This window comes from Macaca thibetana, chromosome X (assembly GCF_024542745.1).
Source record: "Macaca thibetana thibetana isolate TM-01 chromosome X, ASM2454274v1, whole genome shotgun sequence".
Classification (NCBI taxonomy): domain Eukaryota; kingdom Metazoa; phylum Chordata; class Mammalia; order Primates; family Cercopithecidae; genus Macaca; species Macaca thibetana.
Genome location: NC_065598.1, coordinates 73,223,228 through 73,246,001, shown reverse-complemented (window position 1 = coordinate 73,246,001; position 22,774 = coordinate 73,223,228). Strand labels below are relative to the sequence as shown.

The 22,774-nt window shown below is 38.6% G+C and overlaps 1 protein-coding gene across 16 annotated transcripts in view; it reads right to left on the bottom strand.

The window, feature by feature from the left end:
- The window catches only part of LOC126946324 (cytochrome c oxidase subunit 7B, mitochondrial), a 1,159,743-nt gene that overhangs the window by 623,846 nt on the left and 513,123 nt on the right, over nucleotides 1-22,774 (bottom strand). The window contains exon 1 of one of the 16 annotated variants that reach the window (XM_050776499.1): nucleotides 1,726-1,729. The exons of the other annotated variants lie outside the window; for them this stretch is intronic. The gene's annotated coding sequence lies outside the window, so the exon portion shown is untranslated. Of the gene's footprint in view, nucleotides 1-1,725; nucleotides 1,730-22,774 lie in introns of those variants that run through there. 16 annotated transcript variants of the gene reach the window in all.

Here is a 22,774-nt window from a genome sequence, read left to right as displayed (position 1 = left end):
GCTGCCCTTAACATTTTTTCCTTCATTTCAACTTTGGTGAATCTGGCAATTATGTGTCTTGGAGTTGTTCTTCTCGAGGAGTATCTTTGTGGCATTCTCTGTATTTCCTGAATTTGAATGTTGGACTGCCTTACTAGTTTGGGGAAGTTCTCCTGGATGATATCCTGCAGAGTGTTTTCCAACTTGGCTCCTTTTTCCCCTTCACTTTCAGACACACCAATCAGACGTAGATTTGGTCTTTTCACATAATGCCATATTTCTTGGAGGCTTTGTTCTTTTTTTTTTACTCTTTTTTCTCTACACTTCTCTTCTCACTTCATTTCATTCATTTGATCTTCAATCGCTGATACTCTTTCTTCCAGTTGATTGAGTCAGCTACTGAAGCTTGTGTGTTTGTCACATAGTTCTCATGTTATGGTTTTCATCTCCATCAGTTCTTTTAAGGTCTTCTCTGCATTGATTATTCTAGTTATCCATTCATCCATTCTTTTTTCAAGGTTTTTAGTTTCTTTGCGCTGGTTACGTAGTTCCTCCTTTAGCTCTGAGAAGTTTGATCAACTGAAGCCTTCTTCTCTAAACTCGTCAAAGTCATTCTCCATCCAGCTTTGTTCCATTGCTGGCATTGAGCTGCTTTCCTTTGGAGGGGGAGATGTGCTCTGACTTTTGAATTTCCCGCTTTTCTGTACTACTTTTTCCCCATCTTTGTGGTTTTGTCTGCCTTTGGTCTTTGATGATGGTGACGTAGTGATGGGGTTTTGGTGTGGTTGTCCTTTCTGTTTGTTAGTTTTCCTTCTATCAGTCAGGACCCTCAGCTGCAGGTCTGTTGGAGTTTGCTTGATGTCCACTCCAGACGCTGTTTTCCTGGGTATCAGCAGTGGAGGCTGCAGAAGATAGAATATTGCTGAACAGTGAGTGTTGGTGTCTGATTCTTGCTCTGGAAGCTTTGTCTCAGGGGTGTACCCTGCCGTGTGAGGTGTGATGTGTCAGTCTGCACCTAGTAGGGGATGTCTCCCAGTTTGACTACTCAGGGATCAGCGACCCACTTGAACAGGCTGTCTGTCCGTTCTCAGATCTCAAGCTCTGTGCTGGGAGATCCACTGCTCTCTTCAAAGCTGTCAGACAGGGGCATTTACCTCTGCCGAGGTTTCTGCTGCTTTTTTTTTAGCTATGCCTGTCCCCAGAGGAGGAGTCTACAGAGGCAGGCCGGCATCCTTGAGCTGTGGTAGGCTCCACCCAATTCGTGCTTCCTGGCAGCTTTGTTTACCTACTTAAGCCTCAGCAATGGCGGGTGCCCCTCCCCCAGTCTGGCTGCCTCCTTGCAGTTAGATCTCTGCTGTGCTAGCAATGAGGGAGGTTCTGTGGGTGTGGGACCCTCTGGGCCAGGTGTGGGATATAATCTCCTGGTGTGCCATTTGCTAAGACCCTTGGTAAAGTGCAGTATTAGGGTGGGAGTTACCCGATTTTCCAGGTGTTGTGTGTCTCAGTTTCCTTTGGCTAGGAAAAGGAATTCCCTTCCCCTTTGCCCTTCCCAGGGGAGGCAATGCCTTGCCCTGCTTCAGCTCTCACTGGTCGGGCTGCAACCACAGACCAGCGCCAATGGTCCGACATGCCCCAGTGTGATGTACCCGGTACCTCAGTTGAAAATGCAGAAATCACCCATCTTCTGTGTTGCTCATGCTAGAAGCTGGAAACTGGAGCTGTTCCTATTCAGCCATCTTGGGCGCACCCCCCTGTAGTTGTGCAGTTTTGAATGAGTTTCTTAACCCTAAGTTCTAATTTGATTGCAATGTGGTCCGAGAGGCTGTTTGTTATAATTTCTGTTCTTTTGCATTTGCTGAGGAGTGTTTTACTTCCAATTATGTGGTCAATTTTAGAATACGTGCCATGTGGTGCTGAGAAAAATGTATATTCTGTTGATTTTGGGTGGAGAATTCTGTAGATGTCAATTAGGTTCACTTGGTCTAGAGCTGGGTTGAAGTCTTGAATATCCTTGTTAATTTTCTGTCTCTTTGATCTGTCTAATATTGACAGTGGGGTGTTATAGTCTCCCACTATTATTGTATGGGAGTCTAATCCTCTCTGTAGGTCTCTGAGAACTTGCTTTATGAATCTTGGTTCTCCTGTATTGAGTGCATATAAATTTAGGATAGTTTCTCTTTTTGCATTGATCCCTTTACCATTATGCAATGCCTTGCTTTGTCTCTTTTGATCTTTGTTGGTTTAAAGTCTGTTTTATCAAAGACTAGGATTGTAAACCCTGCTTTTTCTTGCTTTCCATTTTCTTGATAAATATTCATCCATCCCTTTATTTTCAGCCTATATGTGTCTCTGTGTGTGAACTGTGTCTCCTCAATACAGCACACCAACGGGTCTTGACTGTTTTTCCAATTTGCCAGTATGTGTCTTTTAATTAAGCCATTTAGTTCATTTACTTTTAAGGTTAATATTGTAGTGTGTGAATTTAATCCTGTCATTATAATGCTAGCTGGTTATTTTGCACATTGGTTGATGCAATTTCTTCATAGTGTCTGTGGTCTTTATATTTTTGCGTGTTTTTGCAGTGGTTGGGACCAGTTTTTCCTTCCCATATTCACACTTTATTTAGGAGCTCTTGTAAGGTAGTCCTGGCGGTGACAAAATCTCTCAGCATTGCTTGTCTGGAAAGAATTTTATTTCTCCTTTGCTGATGACGTTTAGTTTGGCTGGATATAAAATTCTGAGTTGAAAATTCTTTTCTGCAAGCCACTCTATTTTGGCTTCAAGGTTTCCTGCAGAGAGATCTGCTGTTAGTTTGATGGGCTTATTTTTTTGTGACACTTGGCCTTTTTCTCTGGCTGCCCTTAACATTTTTTTCTTTATTTCAACCTTGGGGAATCTGATGATTATGTATCTTGGGGTTGCTCTTCTTTAGGAGTATCTTAGTGGTGTTCTCTGTATTTCCTGAATTTGAATGTTGGCCTGTCTTGCTAGGTTGGGGTAGTTATCTTGGATAATATCCTGAAGTGTGGTTTCCAACTTGGTTTTAATCTCCCCATAACTTTCAGGTTCACCAATCAATATTAGGTTTGTTCTTTTCACATGGTACTATATTTCTTGAGGCTTTGTTTGTTCCTTTTTATTATTTTTTCTCTAATCTTGTCTTCACACCTTATTTCAGTAAGTTGATATTCAATCTCTGCTATCTTTCCTTCTGCTTGATTGATTTGGCTATTGGTACTGGTGTATGTTTTATGAAGTTCTTGTGCAATCTTTTTCAGCTCCATCAAGTCATTTATGTTCTTCTCTAAACTGGTTATTCTAGTTAACAGTTCCTGTAACCTTTATCAGGGTCCTTAGCTTCCTTGCATTGGGTTACAACATGCTTTTGTAGCTCAGAGGATGTTGTTATTCGCCACCTTCTGAAACCTGCTTCTGTCAATTCTTCAATCTCATTCTTCATCCAGTTTTGTGCCCTTGCTAGAGAGGAGTTGTGATCATTTGAAGGAGAAGAGACATTCTGGTTTTTGAAATTTTCCACAGTTTTGCACTGGTTTTTCCTCATCTTCATGGATTTATCTACTTTTGATCTTTTATGCTAACGACCCCAGCTGAGACCTCCCTGCCTCCTTAGCACTATTGGGGAAAAACTGCCTCTTAAAGTCTCAATAATATCTAATCTAATTTCTGACTTTAATTTGCATATTGTAGATATTTCATATAAGTATAATCATACAATATTTGTTCTTTTCTGTCTGGCTTATCTCACTTAGCATATTGTTTTCAAGGTTTACAGTGCTGTTGCATGTGTCAGAAATTCATTCCTTTTTATGGCTGAATAACATTACATTGTTATATATATACCACATTTCGTTTATCCATTCAGCTGTTGGTGGACATTTGGATTTTTTCTACTTTTTGGCTGTAGTGATTAATGCTGCAATGAGCATTGGCATACAAGTACCTGTTTGAGTCCCTGTTTCCAATTATTTTGGGTATATACTTAGAAGTGGAATTGTCAGTTCATATGGTAATTCCATATTTATCTTTTTGAGAATCTCTAAACTCTTTTCCACAACAATGGCATTATTTTGCATTCTCACCATCAATACATGAGAGTTCTAATTTCTCTTCAATCTCATCAACACTGGTTATCTTCTGATTTATTTATGTATTTTAATGTCAGTAACCTCTAATCTGATTTCTGAGTCTAATAATTTGCCTCTTCTAGATATCCTAGCCATTCTAGTAAGAGTAAAGTGGTATTTCATTTTTGTTTTGATTTGCATTTCTGTAAAGACCAATGATATTGGGCATCTTTTCATATATTTATTGGCCATTTGTATATCTACATTGCAGAAATGTGTATTCAAGTCATTTGCCTATTTTAAAATTGAGTTGTCTTTCTCTTGTGGAGTTGTAGAAGTTCTTTTAAATTTCTGAACATTAAACTCCTATCAGATATATGATTTGCAAATATTTTCTCTCATTCTGTAGGTTATTTCCTTTATTTTTTTCTATCCTAGGCTGATATTCTGTATTTATAAACTCTTTTTTCTTTTATTTAGAAACTCTTGGAATAGTTTTCAGAATGTATAGAATATACTCTGACATACACCAGGGTCTCCATTTTTGTCTTTCCTTAAAATTTGAATGTCATGATAAGTCCCATTTCCTTTTGTAGCTACTGTACCTCTTGGAAGAGCCATTACTAGTCACCTGTAGCCATGTTTTAAAATCTCAACTCCTTCCTTAAAGACTGGATTTTTCTTTCTTTTTTTTATGTAATAACCATGAATGCTTATAACATAGTTGTTTCAAAAGTTCACAAGAATCTTAAAAAAGAATTTATTTAGGGGGCGGAGCAAGATGGCCGAATAGGAACAGCTCCAGTCTCCAACTCCCAGCGCGAGCGACACAGAAGACCGGTGATTTCTGCATTTTCAACTGAGGTACTGGGTTCATCTCACTGGGGAGTGCCGGACGATCGGTGCTGGTCAGCTGCTGCAGCCCGACCAGCGAGAGCTGAAGCAGGGCGAGGCATTGCCTCACCTGGGAAGCGCAAGGGGGAAAGGAATCCCTTTTCCTAGCCAGGGGAACTGAGACACACAACACCTGGAAAATCGGGTAACTCTCACCCCAATACTGGGCTTTAAGCAAACAGGCACACCAGGAGATCATATCCCACACCTGGCCGGGAGGGTCCCACACCCACGGAGCCTCCCTCATTGCTAGCACAGCAGTCTGTGATCTACCGGCAAGGCAGCAACGAGGCTGGGGGAGGGGCGCCCGCCATTGCTGAGGCTTAAGTAGGTAAACATAGCCGCTGGGAAGCTCGAACTGGGTGGAGCTCACAGCAGCTCAAGGAAACCTGCCTGTCTCTGTAGACTCCACCTCTGGGGACAGGGCACAACTATACAACAACAAAAGCAGCAGAAAACTCTGCAGACGCAAACGACTCTGTCTGACAGCTTTGAAGAGAGCAGTGGATCTCCCAATACGGAGGTTGAGATCTGAGAAGGGACAGACTGCCTGCACAAGTGGGTCCCTGACCCTGAGCAGCCTAACTGGGAGACATCCCCCACTAGGGGCAGTCTGATACCCCACACCTCACAGGGTGGAGTACACCCCTGAGAGGAAGCTTCCAAAGCAAGAATCAGACAGGTACACTCGCTGTTCAGAAATATTCTATCTTCTGCAGCCTCTGCTGCTGATACCCAGGCAAACAGGGACAGGAGTGGACCTCAAGCAATCTCCAACAGACCTACAGCTGAGGGTCCTGACTGTTAGAAGGAAAACTATCAAACAGGAAGGACACCTACACCAAAACCCCATCAGTACATCACCATCATCAAAGACCAGAGGCAGATTAAACCACAAAGATGGGGAAAAAGCAGGGCAGAAAAGCTGGAAATTCAAAAAATAAGAGCGCATCTTCCCCGGCAAAGGAGCGCAGCTCATCGCCAGCAACGGATCAAAGCTGGATGGAGAATGACTTTGACGAGATGAGAGAAGAAGGCTTCAGTCCATCAAATTTCTCAGAGCTAAAGGAGGAATTACGTACCCAGTGCAAAGAAACTAAAAATCTTGAAAAAAAAGTGGAAGAATTGATGGCTAGAGTAATTAATGCAGAGAAGGTCCTAAACGAAATGAAAGAGATGAAAACCATGACAAGAGAAATACGTGACAAATGCACAAGCTTCAGTAACTGACTCGATCAACTGGAAGAAAGAGTATCAGCGATTGAGGATCAAATGAATGAAATGAAGCGAGAAGAAAAACCAAAAGAAAAAAGAAGAAAAAGAAATGAACAAAGCCTGCAAGAAGTATGGGATTATGTAAAAAGACCAAATCTACGTCTGATTGGGGTGCCTGAAAGTGAGGGGGAAAATGGAACCAAGTTGGAAAACACTCTTCAGGATATCATCCAGGAGAACTTCCCCAACCTAGTAGGGCAGGCCAACATTCAAATCCAGGAAATACAGAGAACACCACAAAGATATGCCTCGAGAAGAGCAACTCCAAGACACATAATTGCCAGATTCACCAAAGTTGAAATGAAGGAAAAAATCTTAAGGGCAGGCAGAGAGAAAGGTCAGGTTACCCACAAAGGGAAGCCCATCAGACTAACAGCAGATCTCTCGGCAGAAACTCTACAAGCCAGAAGAGAGTGGGGGCCAATATTCAACATTCTTAAAGAAAAGAATTTTAAACCCAGAATTTCATATCCAGCCAAACTAAGTTTCATAAGTGAAGGAGAAATAAAATCCTTTACAGATAAGCAAATGCTTAGAGATTTTGTCACCACTAGGCCTGCCTTACAAGAGATCCTGAAGGAAGCACTAAACATGGAAAGGAACAACCGGTACCAGCCATTGCAAAAACATGCCAAAATGTAAAGACCATCGAGGCTAGGAAGAAACTGCATCAACTAACGAGCAAAATAACCAGTTAATATCATAATGGCAGGATCAAGTTCACACATAACAATCTTAACCTTAAATGTAAATGGACTAAATGCTCCAATTAAAAGACACAGACTGGCAAATTGGATAAAGAGTCAAGACCCATCAGTCTGCTGTATTCAGGAGACCCATCTCACACGCAGAGACATACATAGGCTCAAAATAAAGGGATGGAGGAAGATTTACCAAGCAAATGGAGAACAAAAAAAAGCAGGGGTTGCAATCCTAGTCTCTGATAAAACAGACTTTAAACCATCAAAGATCAAAAGAGACATAGAAGGCCATTACATAATGGTAAAGGGATCAATTCAACAGGAAGAGCTTACTATCCTAAATATATATACACCCAATACAGGAGCACCCAGATTCATCAAGCAAGTCCTTAGAGACTTACAAAGAGACTTAGACTCCCATACAATAATAATGGGAGACTTCAACACTCCACTGTCAACATTAGACAGATCAACGAGACAGAAAGTTAACAAGGATATCCAGGAATTGAGCTCATCTCTGCAGCAAGCAGATCTAATAGACATCTACAGAACTCTCCACCCCAAATCAACAGAATATACATTCTTCTCAGCACCACATCGTACTTACTCCAAAATCGACCATGTAATTGGAAGTAAAGCACTCCTCAGCAAATGTACAAGAACAGAAATTATAACAAACTGTCTCTCAGACCACAGTGCAATCAAACTAGAACTCAGGACTAAGAAACTCAATCAAAACCGCTCAACTACATGGAAACTGAACAACCTGCTCCTGAATGACTACTGGGTACATAACGAAATGAAGGCAGAAATAAAGATGTTCTTTGAAACCAATGAGAACAAAGATACAACATACCAGAATCTCTGGGACACATTTAAAGCAGTGTGTAGAGGGAAATTTATAGCACTAAATGCCCACAAGAGAAAGCAGGAAAGATCTAAAATGGACACTCTAACATTGCAATTAAAAGAACTAGAGAAGCAAGAGCAAACACATTCGAAAGCTAGCAGAAGGCAAGAAATAACTAAGATCAGAGCAGAACTGAAGGAGATAGAAACACAAAAAACTCTCCAAAAAATCAATGAATCCAGGAGTTGGTTTTTTGAAAAGATCAACAAAATTGACAGCCCACTAGCCAGAATAATAAAGAAGAAAAGAGAGAAGAATCAAATCGACGCAATTAAAAATGATAAAGGGGATATCACCACTGACCCCACAGAAATACAAACTACCATCAGAGAATACTATAAACACCTCTACGCAAATAAACTGGAAAATCTAGAAGAAATGGATAATTTCCTGGACACTTACACTCTCCCAAGACTAAACCAGGAAGAAGTTGAATCCCTGAATAGACCAATAGCAGGCTCTGAAATTGAGGCAATAATTAATAGCCTACCAACCAGAAAAAGTCCAGGACCAGATGGATTCACAGCTGAATTCTACCAGAGGTACAAGGAGGAGTTGGTACCATTCCTTCTGAAACTATTCCAATCAATAGAAAAAGAGGGAATCCTCCCTAACTCATTTTATGAGGCCAACATCATCCTGATACCAAAGCCTGGCAGAGACACAACAAAAAAAGAGAATTTTAGACCAATATCCCTGATGAACATCGATGCAAAAATCCTCAATAAAATACTGGCAAACCGGATTCAGCAACACATCAAAAAGCTTATCCACCATGATCAAGTGGGCTTCATCCCTGGGATGCAAGGCTGGTTCAACATTCGCAAATCAATAAACATAATCCAGCATATAAACAGAACCAAAGACAAGAACCACATGATTATCTCAATAGATGCAGAAAAGGCTTTTGACAAAATTCAACAGCCCTTCATGCTAAAAACGCTCAATAAATTCGGTATTGATGGAACGTATCTCAAAATCATAAGAGCTATTTATGACAAACCCACAGCCAATATCATACTGAATGGGCAAAAACTGGAAAAATTCCCTTTGAAAACTGGCACAAGACAGGGATGCCCTCCCTCACCACTCCTATTCAACATAGTGTTGGAAGTTCTGGCTAGGGCAATCAGGCAAGAGAAAGAAATCAAGGGTATTCAGTTAGGAAAAGAAGAAGTCAAATTGTCCCTGTTTGCAGATGACATGATTGTATATTTAGAAAACCCCATAGTCTCAGCCCAAAATCTCCTTAAGCTGATAAGCAACTTCAGCAAAGTCTCAGGATACAAAATTAATGTGCAAAAATCACAAGCATTCTTATAAACCAGTAACAGACAAACAGAGAGCCAAATCAGGAATGAACTTCCATTCACAATTGCTTCAAAGAGAATAAAATACCTAGGAATCCAACTGACAAGGGATGTAAAGGACCTCTTCAAGGAGAACTACAAACCACTGCTCAGTGAAATCAAAGAGGACACAAACAAATGGAAGAACATACCATGCTCATGGATAGGAAGAATCAATATCGTGAAAATGGCCATACTGCCCAAGGTAATTTATAGATTCAATGCCATCCCCATCAAGCTACCAATGAGTTTCTTCACAGAATTGGAAAAAAAACTGCTTTAAAGTTCATATGGAACCAAAAAAGAGCCCGCATCTCCAAGACAATCCTAAGTCAAAAGAACAAAGCTGGAGGCATGACGCTACCTGACTTCAAACTATACTACAAGGCTACAGTAACCAAAACAGCATGGTACTGGTACCAAAACAGAGATATAGACCAATGGAACAGAACAGAGTCCTCAGAAATAATACCACACATCTACAGCCATCTGATCTTTGACAAACCTGAGAGAAACAAGAAATGGGGAAAGGATTCCCTATTTAATAAATGGTGCTGGGAAAATTGGCTAGCCATAAGTAGAAAGCTGAAACTGGATCCTTTCCTTACTCCTTATACGAAAATTAATTCAAGATGGATTAGAGACTTAAATGTTAGACCTAATACCATAAAAATCCTAGAGGAAAACCTAGGTAGTACCTTTCAGTACATAGGCATGGGCAAAGACTTCATGTCTAAAACACCAAAAGCAACAGCAGCAAAAGCCAAAATTGACAAATGGGATCTAATTATACTAAAGAGCTTCTGCCCAGCAAAAGAAACTACCATCAGAGTGAACAGGCAACCTACAGAATGGGAGAAAATTTTTGCAATCTACTCATCTGACAAAGGGCTAATATCCAGAACCTACAAAGAACTCAAACAAATTTACAAGAAAAAAACAACAACCCCATCAAAAAGTGGGCAAAGGATATGAACAGACATTTCTCAAAAGAAGACATTCATACAGCCAACAGACACATGAAAAAATGCTCATCATCACTGGCCATCAGAGAAATGCAAATCAAAACCACAATGAGATACCATCTCACACCAGTTAGAATGGCGATCATTCAAAAGTCAGGCAACAACAGGTTCTGGAGAGGATGTGGAAAAATAGGAACACTTTTACACTGTTGGTGGGATTGTAAACTAGTTCAACCATTATGGAAAACAGTATGGCGATTCCTCAAGGATCTAGAACTAGATGTACCATATGACCCAGCCATCCCATTACTGGGTATATACCCAAAGGATTATAAATTATGCTGCTATAAAGACACATGCACACGTATGTTTATTGCGGCACTATTCACAATAGCAAAGACTTGGAATCAACCCAAATGTCCATCAGTGACAGATTGGATTAAGAAAATGTGGCACATATACACCATGGAATACTATGCAGCCATAAAAAAGGATGAGTTTGTGTCCTTTGTAGGGACATGGATGCAGCTGGAAACCATCATTCTTAGCAAACTATCACAGGAACAGAAAACCAAACACCGCCTGTTCTCACTCATAGGTGGGAACTGAACAATGAGATCACTTGGACTCAGAAATGGGAACATCACACTCCGGGGCCTATCATGGGGAGGGGGGAGGGGGGAGGGGGGAGGGATTGCATTGGGAGTTATACCTGATGTAAATGACGAGTTGATGGGTGCAGCACACCAACAAGGCACAAGTATACATATGTAACAAACCTGCACGTTATGCACATGTACCCTACAACTTAAAGTATAATAATAATAAATAAATTAAAAAAAAAAAGAATTTATTTGTTTATTTATTTATTTATTTATGTATCTATCATGAGACAGATTCTTGCTCTGTTACCCAGGCTGGAGTGCATTGGTGTGATGCTAACTCACTGCAGCCCCCAATTCCTGGGCTTAAGTGATCCTCCTGGCTTAGCCTCCCAAGTAGCTAGGATTATAGGTATGTACCACCATAAGCACCTAACTTTTAATTTGTATTTCTTAAGATAAGCTCTTGTTATGTTTCCTAGGCTAAAAGAAAACTTTAAGTTGGGAATTCCAACATATAGTATTATTGCAAATCTATTTGTTTAGAGACATTTGTATGAAGAATAGGAGCAGGAGAATATTATATAAAGGCATATTGAAAAGAGATGAGTCAGATCTGATGTTTGTGAGACTTAGATAATGATTTTTATCCATATGTATTCTGTGTTTCCCACCACCATTCCCAGCCTGTTTCTCACTTGGAATACACTCTTTCTTACCCTCTTCAAGTCCTAATTATATTTTAGCTCAAATCCCACTGACTCTGTAAAAACCTTTCTTGATCGGCCAGGTGCGGTGGCTCACGCTTGTAATCCCAGCACTTTGGGAGGCCGAGGCAGGCGGATCACGAGGTCAGGAGATCGAGGCCATCCTGACTAACACTGTGAAACCCCGTCTCTACTAAAAAATACAAAACAAAATTAGCTGGGTGTAGTGGCGGGCACCTGTAGTCCCAGCTACTCAGGAGGCTGAGGCAGGAGAATGCCATGAACCCGTGAGGCAGAGCTTGCAGTGAGCTGAGATCACGCCACTGCACTCCAGCCTGGGTGACAGAGTGAGACTCTGACTCAAAAAAACAAAACGAAACAAAACGAAACAAAACAAACAAAAGAAAACAAAACAAAAAAACCTTTCTTGATTGTTCCAAACAGAAGGGATCTCTCTTGTCGGAATTATTTGGCACTTTAACTGGCATTACTTTTTTGATTTCTCTTTTATCGTTCTATGCAGTTGTCACTTAAGCCTTTTACTGTCACTTACTTTTCAAGCCTGTATTTCCAACTAGATTGTGAACTCCCTAAGGGCAGGCACTTCCATGTCTTTTGCATTTTTGTAGCTTCTCTAGCACATTACATAATGGTTTATACATAACAGATGCTCAACAAACACTTGTTTTGTTTAGAGTTTCTCAAAAGTGAGTAAGTGCAACAGATCTGGATTATTTAGAAGTTTCAAAAGTCCACAAATCAACAGATAATTATTAGATGACTGGCCTAATATGACCATCATTGTGTTAGACATCACAAAGAAGTAAAATTCAAGGCCCAGTGCATTCCCTAAAGGATTAAAAAACTCATGAAGGCAATATTTATATTTATGAACCAATAAGAGTACAAAACAATTGTGTACATGTACATCAAATAAAATTGGATGATGAATGTGAAATGAGCTTTGTCATAATATGGAAGGTGTCTTGTTATCTCTGTTCTCACAGCACCTAACATAGGGCCCGAGTAGGCCCTTGGAAGGTATTTGTTCAATGAACATGTCATCCTCCTCAACCTAAAGCCTTTAGTAGATACTTTATATTCCTCCTAGAACGTACTAGATAGTGTTCATCATTGGTCCTGGATCCAGGACCCCTGGGGGCCTGAACATCGCTTTTGCTGCTGGTTATGGGTTGGATTCCTTCATCACAACATAATCCTTAGGCGAGAAGGCCAGATCTCCAAAATAGCTACCTTGTAGCTCTGTGTATTTTGGAGTGCTATGCATTCTGCATGCGGTCTCTGAAGGCCTGGAACTTCCCTGTTTCTAGGGTACCAAAATCTTGAACCGAAATCCACTGGCAGGAGTGGATTTGTACCATACTCTACCATCTCCATTTCCTAAGGACTGATCCCTTTTTATTCTATTACCAAAATGGCCTTGTGTTCTACCTGATGCTTCAGATATATATTTCAATAGCTTTTGAGGGTAAAAGTGGTTTTTAGTTACATGGATGAGTTGTATAGTTGTGAATCTTGATCTTTTAGTGTACCCGTCACTCAAGTAATGTACATTGTACCCAATAGGTAGTTTTTATCTGTCACCTCCCCTTCCCTCCGCCTCACTTGTGAGTTTCCACTGTCCATTTTACCACTCTATACGTCTTTGCATAATTATCACTTAGCTCCCACTTATAAGTGAGAATGTATGGTATTTGGTTTTTCACTCATGAGTTACTTCACTTAGAATGGTGGCCTCCACCTCCATCCAAGTTGCTGCAAAAGACATTTCATTCTTTTTTGTCTTTTCACTTTCTTGATAATGCCCTTAAAATCTTTAATCAAGGGAAATTAATTAAAGTGAAAAGACAAAAATGTCTTCAATTTTTTAAAAAATGTTTTTAATTTTGAAGAAGTCTGATTTATTTATTTTCTTGCTTGTGTTTTTAGTGTCATACCTAAGAATCCAGTGAAAAATCCAAGGTCATGATGATTTACCCCTACTTTTTTTTCTTTAAAATGCTTTATGATTTTACATCTTATATGTCTGGGTTGTTGATTCATTTCGAGTTAACTTTTGTATCTGGTGTGAGGTAGAGTCCAACTTTATTCTTTTGCATGTGGAAATGCAATTTTTCTGTATCATTTATTTCTCTATTGAATAGACTAGGCACCATTGTTACTAATGAATTGGCCATACATGTATTGCCATACTGTTTTGATTATTGTACTTTGCAGTAATTTTTTTTTAAATTTTAAGTTCCAGGGTACATGTGCAGTGTGTACAGGTTTGTCACATAGGTAAACATGTGTCATGGTAGTTTGCTGCACCTATCAACCCATCACCTAAGTACTAAGCCCAGCATGCATTAGCTATTTTTCCTGATGCTCTTTAATTATATTTTATTTGTCAATTTTTGCTTTTGTTGCAATTGCTTTTGGCATTTTCATCATAAAATCTTTGCCTGTGCCTATGTCCTGCATGATATTGCCTAGATTTTCTTCTAGGATTTTTATAGTTTTGGGTTTTATATTTGCTAATTTTTGCAGTAAGTTTTAAATTGGGAAGTGTGAATTTTCCAACTGTGTTCTTCTTTTTCAAGATTGTTTTGGCATTTGGGGCTTCTACTTTCATATGAATTTGAGGATTGGCTTTTCCATTTCTGTAAAAGAGGATGTTGGAATGTTGACTGAGATTGTGTAGAAACTGTAGATCACTTTGGATAGTGTTGCTATTTTAACAATATTAAGGCTAATGACTCATAAACATGGAATGTATTTCTATTTATTTAGGTCTCCTTTAATTACTGTCAACAGTATTTTCTACTCTTCAGTGTACAAGTCATTTGACTCTTCCCTTAAATTTATTCCTAGATCGTTTATTCTTTTTGATTCTGTTGTAAATGGAATTGCTTTCTTTATTTTCTTTTCAGAATTTTTATTACATGTGTATAGAAACACGACATTTTTTTTTTCTTGGCATGGATTATGTACCTTGCATCTTTGCTGAATTTTTTATTAGCTGTAGTAGATTTCTTGTGAATTGTTTGGATTATATAGGATCATGTCATCTGTAAATCAAGATAATTTTATTTCTTTCTTCCCAATTTGGATGCTTTTATTTCTTTTTCTTGTCTAATTGCTCAGACTAGAATTCCCAGCACAATGGTAGCAGGGGAAAAAGTAAACATTCTTATATTTTGCTGATCTTAGAGTAAGCATTCAGTTTTTTTTTTTTAAATTTTTAAATTAAAAAAATTTTTTTTTTTTTATGACAGAGTCTTGCTCTGTCACCCAGGCTGGAGGGCAGTGGTGCCATCTCGGCTCACTGCAAGCTCCACCTCTCAGGTTCACATCATTCTCCTGCCTCAGCCTCCCAAGTAGCTAGGACTACAGGTTAATTATTGTGTATTTTGTAGTAGACACAGGACTTCACCATGTTAGCCAAGATGCTCTTGATCTCCTGACCTTGTGATCCGTTTGCCTTGGCCTCCCGAAGTGCTGAGATTACAGGCATGAGTCACCATGCCTGGCCAGCATTCAGTTTTATTATTATTATTATTATTATACTTTAAGTTCTAGGGTACATGTGCATAATGTGCAGGTTTGTTACATATGTATACTTGTGCCATGTTAGTGTGCTGCACCCATCAACTCGTCAGCACCCATCAACTCGTCATTTACATCAGGTATAACTCCCAATGCAATCCCTCCCCTCACCCCCCTCCCATAATAGGCTCCGGTGTGTGAAGTTCCCCTTCCCGAGTCCAAGTGACCTCATTGTTCAGATCCCACCTAGGAGTGAGAACATGTGGTATTTGGTTTTCTGTTCTTGTGATAGTTTGCTGAGAATGATGGTTTCCAGCTGCATCCATGTCACTACAAAGGACACAAACTCATCCTTTTTTATGGCTGCATAGTATTCCATGGTGTATATGTGCCACATTTTCTTAATCCAGTCTGTCACTGATGGACATTTGGGTTGATTCCAAGTCTTTGCAATTGTGAATAGTGCCACAATGAACATACACGTGTATGTGTCTTTAGAGCAGCATGATTTATAATCCATTGGGTATATATCCAGGAATGGGATGACTGGGTGATATGGTACTTCTAGTTCTAGATCCTTGAGGAATCGCCATACTGCTTTCCATAATGGTTGAACTAGTTTACAATCCCACCAACAGTGTAAAAGTGTTCCTATTTCTCCACATCCTCTCCAGCACCTGTTGTTTCCTAACTTTTTAATGATCGCCATTTTAACTGATGTAAGATGGTATCTCATTGTGGTTTTGATTTGCATTTCTCTGATGGCCAGTGATGACGAGCATTTTTTCATGTGTCTGTTGGCTGTATGAATGTCCTCTTTTGAGAAATGTCTGTTCATAACCCTTGCCCACTTTTTGATGGAGTTGTTTGATTTTTCTTGTAAATTTGTTTGAGTTCTTTGTAGGTTCTGGATATTAGCCCTTTGTCAGATGAGTAGATTTCAAAAATGTTCTCCCATTCTGTAGGTTGCCTGTTCACTCTGATGGTAGTTTCTTTTGCTGGGCAGAAGCTCTTTAGTTTAATTAGATCCCATTTGTCAATTTTGGCATTTGGTGTCACTGCTTTTGGTGTTTTAGACATGCAGTCCTTGCCCATGCCTATGTCCTGAGTGGTATTACCTAGGTTTTCTTCTAGGGTTTTTATGGTATTGGGTCTAACATTTAAGTCTCTAATCCATCTTGAATTAATTTTCGTGTAAGAAGCAAGGAAAGGATCCAGTTTCAGCTTTCTACTTATGGCTAGCCAATTTTCCCAGCATCATTTATTAAATAGGGAATCCTTTCCCCATTTCTTGTTTTTTTCAGGTTTGTCAAAGATCAGATGGCTGTAGATGTGTGGTATTATTTCTGAGGACTCTGTTCTGTTCCATTGGTCTATATCTCTGTTTTGGTACCAGTACCATGCTGTTTGGTTACTGTAGCCTTGTAGTATAGTTTGAAGTCAGGTAGCATGATGCCTCCAGCTTTGTTCTTTTGACTTAGGATTGTCTTGGCAATGCTGGCTCTTTTTTGGTTCCATATGAACTTTAAAGCAGTTTTTTTCCAATTCTGTGTGGAAACTCATTGGTAGCTTGATGGGGATGGCATTGAATCTATAAATAACCTTGGGCAGTATGGCCATTTTCATGATATTGATTCTTCCTATCCATGAGCATGGTATGTTCTTCCATTTGTTTGTGTCCTCTTTTATTTCACTGAGCAGTGGTTTGTAGTTCTCCTTGAAGAGGTCCTTTACATCCCTTGTCAGTTGTATTCCTAGGTATTTTATTCTCTTTGAAGCAATAATCAATGCAGAGAAGGCCATAAACGAACTGACAGAGATAAAAACCATTACATGAGAAACACGTGACAAATGCACAAGCTTCAGTAACCGACTCGATCAACTGGAAGAAAGAGTATCAGCGATTGAGGATCAAATGAATGAAATGAAGTGAGAAGAGAAGTCTAAAGAAAAAACAGGAAAAAGAAATGAACAAAGCCTTCAAGAGGTATGAGATTATGTGAAAAGACTAAATCTACATCTGATTGGGGTGCCTGAAAGTGAGGGGGAAAATGGAACCAAGTTGGAAAACACTCTTCAGGATACCATCCAGGAGAACTTCCCCAACCTAGTAAGGCAGTCCAACATTCAAATTCAGGAAATACAGAGAACACCACAAAGATAATCTTCAAGAAGAGCAACTCCAAGACACATAATTGTCAGATACACCAAAGTTGAAATGAAGGAAAAACTGTTAAGGGCAGCCAGAGAGAAAGGTCGGGTTACCCACAAAGGGAAGCCCATCAGACTAACAGCAGATCTCTCGGCAGAAACTCTACAAGCCAGAAGAGAGTGGGGGCCAATATTCAACATTCTTAAAGAAAAGAATTTTAAACCCAGAATTTCATATCCAGCCAAACTAAGTTTCATAAGTGAAGGAGAAATAAAATCCTTTACAGATAAGCAAATGCTTAGAGATTTTGTCACCACTAGGCCTGCCCTGCAGGAGATCCTGAAGGAAGCACTAAACATGGAAAGGAACAGCTGGTACCAGCAATTGCAAAAACATGCCAAAATGTGAAGACCATCGAGGCTAGGAAGAAACTGCATCAACTAACGAGCAAAATAACCAGTTAATAGCATAATGACAAGATCAAGTTCACACATAACAATATTAACCTTAAATGTAAATGGACTAAATGCTCCAACTAAAAGACACAGACTGGCAAACGGGATAAAGAGTCAAGACCCATCAGTTTGTTGTGTTCAGGAGACCTATCTCACATGCAGAGACACACATAGGCTCAAAATAAAGGGATGGAGGAAGATTTACCAAGCAAATGAAGAACAAAATAAAGCAGGGGTTGCAATCCTAGTCTCTGATAAAACAGACTTTAAACCATCAAAGATCAAAAGAGACAAAGAAGGCCATTACATAATGGCAAAAGGATCAATTCAACAGGAAGAGCTAACTGTCCTAAATAAATATGCACCCAATACAGGAGCCCCCAGATTCATGAAGCAAGTCCTTAGAGACTTACAAAGAGACTTAGACTCCCATACAATAATAATGGGAGACTTTAACACCCCACTGTCAACATGAGACAGATCAACGAGACAGAAAGTTAACAAGGATATCCAGGAATTGAACTCATCTCTGCATCAAGCAGACCTAATAGACATCTACAGAACTCTCCACCCCAAATCAACAGAATATACATTCTTCTCAGCATCACATCGCACTTATTCCAAAATTGACCACATAATTGGAAGTAAAGCACTCCTCAGCAAATGTACAAGAACAGAAATTATAACAAACTGTCTCTCAGACCACAGTGCAATCAAACTAGAACTCAGGACTAAGAAACTCAATCAAAACCGCTCAACTACATGGAAACTGAACAACCTGCTCCTGAATGACTACTAGGTACATAATGAAATGAAGGCAGAAATAAAGATGTTCTTTGAAACCAATGAGAACAAAGATATAACATACCAGAATCTCTGGGACACATGTAAAGCAGTGTGTAGAGGGAAGTTTATAGCCCTAAATCCCCACAAGAGAAAGCTGGAAAGATCTAAAATTGACACTCTAACATCACAATTAAAAGAACTAGAGAAGCAAGAGCAAACACATTCAAAAGCTAGCAGAGGGCAAGTAATAACTAAGATCAGAGCAGAACTAAAGGAGATAGAGACACAAAAAACTCTCCAAAAAATCAATGAATCCAGGAGTTGGTTTTTTGAAAAGATCAACAAAATTGATAGACCACTAGGAAGACTAATAAAGAAGAAAAGAGAGAAGAATCAAATAGATGCAATAAAAAATGATAAAGGGGATATCACCACCAACCCCACAGAAGTACAAACTACCATCAGAGTATACTATAAACACCTCTATGCAAATAAACTAGAGAATCTAGAAGAAATGGATAATTTCCCGGACACTTACACTCTCTCAAGACTAAACCAGGAAGAAGTTGAATCCCTAAACAGACTAATAGCAGGCTCTGAAATTCAGGCAATAATAAATAGCCTACCAACCAAAAAAGTCCAGGACCAGATGGATACACAGCCGAATTCTACCAGAGGTAGAAGGAGGAGCTGGTACCATTCCTTCTGAAAGTATTCCAATCAATAGAAAAAGAGGGAATCCTCCCTAACTTATTTTATGAGGCCAACATCATCCTGATACCAAAGCCTGGCAGAGACATAACAACAAAAAAGAGAATTTTAGACCAATATCCCTGATGAACATCGATGCAAAAATCCTCAATAAAATACTGGCAAACTGAATCCAGCAGCACATCAAAAAGCTTATCCACCATGATCAAGTGGGCTTCATCCCTGGGATGCAAGGCTGGTTCAACATACGGAAATCACTAATCGTAATCCAGCATATAAACAGAACCAAAGACAAAAACCACATGATTATCTCAATAGATGCAGAAAAGGCCTTTGACAAAATTCAACAGCACTTCATGCTAAAAACGCTCAATAAATTTGGTATTGATGGAACATATCTCAAAATCATAAGAGCTATTTATGACAAACTCACGGCCAATATCATACTTAATGGGCAAAAACTGGAAGCATTCCCTTTGAAAACTGGCACAAGACAGGGATGCCCTCTCTCACCACTCCTATTCAACATAGTGTTGGAAGTTCTGGCTAGGGCAATCAGGGAAGAGAAAGAAATCAAGTGTATTCAGTTAGGAAAAGAAGAAGTCAAATTGTCCCTGTTTGCAGATGACATGATTGTATATTTAGAAAACCCCATCATCTCTGCCCAAAATCTCCTCAAGCTGATAAGCAACTTCAGCAAAGTCTCAGGATACAAAATTAATGTGCAAAAATCACAAGCATTCTTATACACCAGTAACAGACAAACAGAGAGCCAAATCATGAATGAACTTCCATTCAGCATTCCGTTTTATACCACTGAGTACAGTGTTAGTGAAGGGATTTTTAAAAAAATAATTACTTTTTATCATGTTGAGGAGGTTCCGTCCGATTCCTAGTTTATTTAGATTTTGAAAATTTTAATTTTAAACAGTTTAATATTTGTGGGCACATAGTAGGTATATATATTTTTCAGATATATGAGACGTTTTGATACAGGCATGCAATGTGAAGTAAACACACCATAGAGAATGGAGTATCCATCCCCTTAAGCATTTATCCTTTGAGTTACAAATAATCCAATTAAGCTCTTTAAGTTAGTTTAAAATGTACAATTAAGTTATTATTGACTATAGTCACCCTGATGCAATATCAAATTGTAGGTCTTATTCATTCTTTCTAACAATTTTCTTTTTTGTATCCATTCACCATCTCCATCTCCTCAGTACCTTCCCATTACCCTTCCCAGCCTCTGGTAACCATCCTTTCATTCTATATCTCCTTGAGTTTAATTGTTTTTACTTTTAGATCTCACAAATAAGTGACAATATGTGATGTTTGTCTGTGCCTGGCTTGTTTCACTTAACATAGTGATCTCCAATTCCATACATGTTGTTTCAAATGACTGTGTATCATTGTTTTGAGTGACTGAATAGAAGACCATTGTGTATATGTACCACATTTTCTTTATCCATTTATCTGTTCCTGGGCACTTAGTTTGTTCCAAATCTTACCTATTGTAAACAGTGCTGTAACAAATATAGGAGTACTGATGTGTCTTGGATATGCTGATTTCCTTTTCTTTGGGTATATGCCCAGCAGTGGGATTGCTGTAACATATGATAGCTCAATTTTTTTTTTTTGAGGAACCTCCAAACTGTTCTCCATTGTGGCTGTACTAATTTAGATTCCCACCAACATCGTATGAGGGTTCCTTTTTCTCCACAAACTTACCAGCATTTGTTGTTGCCTGTCTTTTGTATATACGCCATTTTAACAGGGGTGAGATGATATCTTATTGAGGTTTTGATTTGCATTTCTCTGATGTTAAATGATATTGAACATATTTTCACATTCCTATTTTCTATTTGTATGTCTTCTTTTGAGAAATATCTATTCAAATCTTTTGCCCATTTTGATCAGATTATTAGAATTATTCCCTTACAGTTGTTTGAGCTTCTTATATATTCTTGTTATTAATCCCTTGTCAGATGGGTAGTTTGCAAATATTTTCTCCCATTTTGTGATTTGTCTCTTCACTTTGTTGACTATCCTTTGCTGGATAGGAGCTTTTTAACTTGTTGTGATCCCATTTGTCCATTTTTGTTTGGTTGCCTGTGCTTGTGAGATATTGCTCAAGAAATCTTTGTCCAGACCAATGTCCTGGATATTTTCCCCACTGTTTTCTCATAGTAGTTTCATAGTTTGAAGTTTTAGATTTAAGGTCTTAATCCATTTTTATTTGACTTTTTAAAAAATATAGCATAAAGGTCTAGTTTCATTCTTCTGTGTATAGACATCCAGTTTTCTTAGCACCATTTATTGAAGAAACTGCCTTTTCCCCAGTGTATGTTCTTGGTATGTTTGTCAAGAATTGGACTGTAGGTGTGTGGAATTGTTTCTGGGTTCTCTATTCTGTTTCATTGGTCTGTGTGTCTGTTTTTATGCCAGTACTATGCTTTTTTTTTTTCTTTTCTTAAACTATACTTCCGTAGTATAATTTGAAGTCAGTTATAGTGGTTCTTTTAGTTTTATTATTTTTACTTAATAGCTTTGGCTATTCTGGATCTTCTGTGGTTCCACATAAATTGTAGGATGGTTTTTTCTATTTATCTGAAGAACGTCTTTGGTATTTTTATAGGGATTCCATTGAATCTGCAAGTTGCTTTGGATAGTACAGACATTTTAACAATATTGTTTCTTCCAATCCATGAACTTGAAATATTTTTCCATTTTTTCATGTCATCTTCAAATTCTTTTATCAGTGTTTTCTAGTTTTTATTATAGAGATCTTTCGCTCCTTTGGTTAATTCCTAGGTATTTAATTTCATGTGTGGCTATTGTAAATAGGATTACTTAAAATTTTTTTCATGTTGTTCACTGTTGGCATGAAGAAATATTACTGATTTTTGTATGTTGATTTTGTATCTTGCCACTTTACTGAATTCATTTATTAGTTCTAATAGTTTCTAATAGAGTCTTTAGATTTTTTCAAATATGAGATTATATCATCTGCAACTGAGGATAATTTGACTTCTTCCTTTCCAATTTGGATTTGTTTTACATCTTTCTCTTGCCTGATTGCTCTAGCAAGGACTTCCAGTACTGTGATTAATGACAGTGGCAATTGTGGGCATCCTTGTCATGTTTCAGATCTTAAAGAAATGGCTTTCAGTTTGTACCCATTCAGTATGATACTAGCTGTGGGTCTGTCACATGTGGCTTTTATTATGTTGAGATATATACCTTCTATTTCCAGTTTTTTTGAGGATTTTTTTTAAATAATGAAGGGATGTTGAATTTTATCAAATGTTTTTCAGCATCTATTGAAATGATAATATGGTTTTTATCCTCCATTCTGTTGATATGATGTATTGCATTGATCGATTTGTGTATGTTGAACCATCCTTGCATTCCAGCGATATATTTCACTTGGTAATGATGAATGATTTTTCTAAAGTATTGTTAAATTTGACTTGCAAGTATTTTGTTGAGAATTTTTGCATGAATATCAGAGATATTGGTCTGTAGTTTTCTTTTTGATGTGTCTTTGTCTGGTTTTGGTATCAGGGTAATACTGGCCTCCTAGGATGAGTTTGAAAGTATTCCTTCCTTCTCTATTTTTTGGAATAGCTTGAGTAGACTTGGTGTTAATTT